This window comes from Natator depressus, chromosome 28 (assembly GCF_965152275.1).
Source record: "Natator depressus isolate rNatDep1 chromosome 28, rNatDep2.hap1, whole genome shotgun sequence".
Lineage (NCBI taxonomy): Eukaryota > Metazoa > Chordata > Testudines > Cheloniidae > Natator > Natator depressus.
Genome location: NC_134261.1, coordinates 9,782,420 through 9,784,919, shown reverse-complemented (window position 1 = coordinate 9,784,919; position 2,500 = coordinate 9,782,420). Strand labels below are relative to the sequence as shown.

Here is a 2,500-nt window from a genome sequence, read left to right as displayed (position 1 = left end):
GGGGTTGACCTGCTGGCCGCTTTCCTTCCCGGCCACCAGGTCAACCCGCTGAATGTATGGGGTTGACCTGCTGGCCGCTTTCCTTCCCGGCCACCAGGTCAACCCGCTGAAAGTATGGGGTTGACCTGGTGGCCGCTTTCCTTCCCGGCCACCAGGTCAACCCGCTGAAAGTATGGGGTTGACCTGGTGGCCGCTTTCCTTCCCGGCCACCAGGTCAACCCGCTGCCGGCATGGGGTTGACCTGCTGGCCGCAGAGGGGCAGGCTCCGGGTTGACCTGGTGGCCGGACGGGGATTAAGCCCCGGCTCGGAGCAGGGCAAGCCCGGGCGGAGGGGGGTCCGCTTGGCCCCTGCCCGCGGGGGCAGGCTCCGGGTTGACCTGGTGGCCGGTTTGCTTTCGGGCCACCAGGTCAACCCGCTGAATGTATGGGGTTGACCTGCTGGCCGCTTTCCTTCCCGGCCACCAGGTCAACCCGCTGAATGTATGGGGTTGACCTGCTGGCCGCTTTCCTTCCCGGCCACCAGGTCAACCCGCTGAATGTATGGGGTTGACCTGCTGGCCGCTTTCCTTCCCGGCCACCAGGTCAACCCGCTGAATGTATGGGGTTGACCTGCTGGCCGCTTTCCTTCCCGGCCACCAGGTCAACCCGCTGAATGTATGGGGTTGACCTGCTGGCCGCTTTCCTTCCCGGCCACCAGGTCAACCCGCTGAAAGTATGGGGTTGACCTGCTGGCCGCTTTCCTTCCCGTCCACCAGGTCAACCCGCTGAATGTATGGGGTTGACCTGCTGGCCGCTCTGCTTCCCGGCCACCAGGTCAACCCCCTGCCGGTATGGGGTTGACCTGCTGGCCGCAGAGGGGCAGGCTCCGGGTTGACCTGGTGGCCGGCAGGGACTTCAGCCCCAGGGCCCCTGGCAGGGCGACCCTGCCCTTGTTCCCCAGAAAAGGAGAGAGCTGGCTCGCAGCGGGAAAAGCTGCCTACGGCACCTGGGATTCCCAGGCGGTCACCCATCCAAGTACTAGCCAGGCCCGGGACGGTTTACCTTCCGAGATCGGACGGGATCGGGGGCCTTCCGTCCGGTATGGCCGTAGGCACTCGGCTCCGGTCCGCCTCGTCCCCTTTCCCTTACTGACTCCCCTGCCTCGGGTGGGCCCGATCCTTTTTTCCGTTTTTTTTTTTCGCTCCGGAGGCTTCATGAGCCCCCCCCAACACCCCTTTGGGGGTCGGTGAAAATTTTTTTTTCAGACTTCCAGGGGCCCGATCCTGGCCGCGGGCACCCGGCTCCGGGCACCCGGCTCCGGGCCGCCTCGTCCCCTTTCCCTTACTGACTCCCCTGCCTCGGGTGGGCCCGATCCTTTTTTCCGTTTTTTTTTTTTTTCGCTCCGGAGGCTTTATGAGCCCCCCCAAATACCACTTTGGGGGTCGGTGAAAAAACTTTTTCAGACTTCCAGGGGCCCGATCCTGGCCGCCGGCACCCGGCTCCGGGCACCCGGCTCCGGGCCGCCTCGTCCCCTTTCCCTTACTGACTCCCCTGCCTCGGGTGGGCCCGATCCTTTTTTCCGTTTTTTTTTTTTTTCGCTCCGGAGGCTTTATGAGGCCCCCCCTAACCGTTTTTGGGGTCGGTGAAAATTTTTAGTCAGACTTCCAGGGGCCCGATCCTGGCCGCGGCTTCGCAGGCTGGCCTGGGGGGGGGGCATCTCTAGCTCCGGCCGCGGACGGCGAGACGCTCGGCCACCAGGTCAGCCCGGAGGAAAAGGCTGAAAAAAATGTCTAAGTCCCCCCGGGACACCAGGTCAACCCGGAGGAAAAGGCTGAAAAAAATGTCTAAGTCCCCCCGGGACACCAGGTCAACCCGGAGGAAAAGGCTGAAAAAAAGTCTAAGTCCCCCCGGGACACCAGGTCAACCCGGAGGAAAAGGCTGAAAAAAAGTCTAAGTCCCCCCGGGGCACCAGGTCAACCCGGAGGAAAAGGCTGAAAAAAAGTCTAAGTCCCCCCGGGACACCAGGTCAACCCGGAGGAAAAGGCTGAAAAAAAGTCTAAGTCCCCCCGGGACACCAGGTCAACCCGGAGGAAAAGGCTGAAAAAAATGTCTAAGTCCCCCCGGGACACCAGGTCAACCCGGAGGAAAAGGCTGAAAAAAAGTCTAAGTCCCCCGGGACACCAGGTCAACCCGGAGGAAAAGGCTGAAAAAAAGTCTAAGTCCCCCCGGGACACCAGGTCAACCCGGAGGAAAAGGCTGAAAAAATGTCTAAGTCCCCCCGGGACACCAGGTCAACCCGGAGGAAAAGGCTGAAAAAAATGTCTAAGTCCCCCCGGGACACCAGGTCAACCCCGAGGAAAAGGCTGAAAAAATGTCTAAGTCCCTGCTCGGCCATCAGGTCAACCCCATTCAAAGTGACGGGTTGACCTGATGGCCGGCAGTCTCACGGAAGTCCGGATGGGGTCGCCAAAAGTGCCCTCGGCCGACCGAGAGAACCAGGAGGTCGGATAGGATTTCAGAT

General features: G+C 61.5%; 1 non-coding gene across 1 annotated transcript; it reads right to left on the bottom strand.

The window, feature by feature from the left end:
* Positions 1–973: 973 nt before the first annotated feature.
* On the bottom strand, positions 974–1,092 carry LOC141979673 (5S ribosomal RNA). The gene has a single exon (XR_012637076.1). It is a non-coding gene; the product is annotated as a 5S ribosomal RNA (ribosomal RNA).
* Between the last annotated feature and the right edge of the window lie 1,408 nt (positions 1,093–2,500).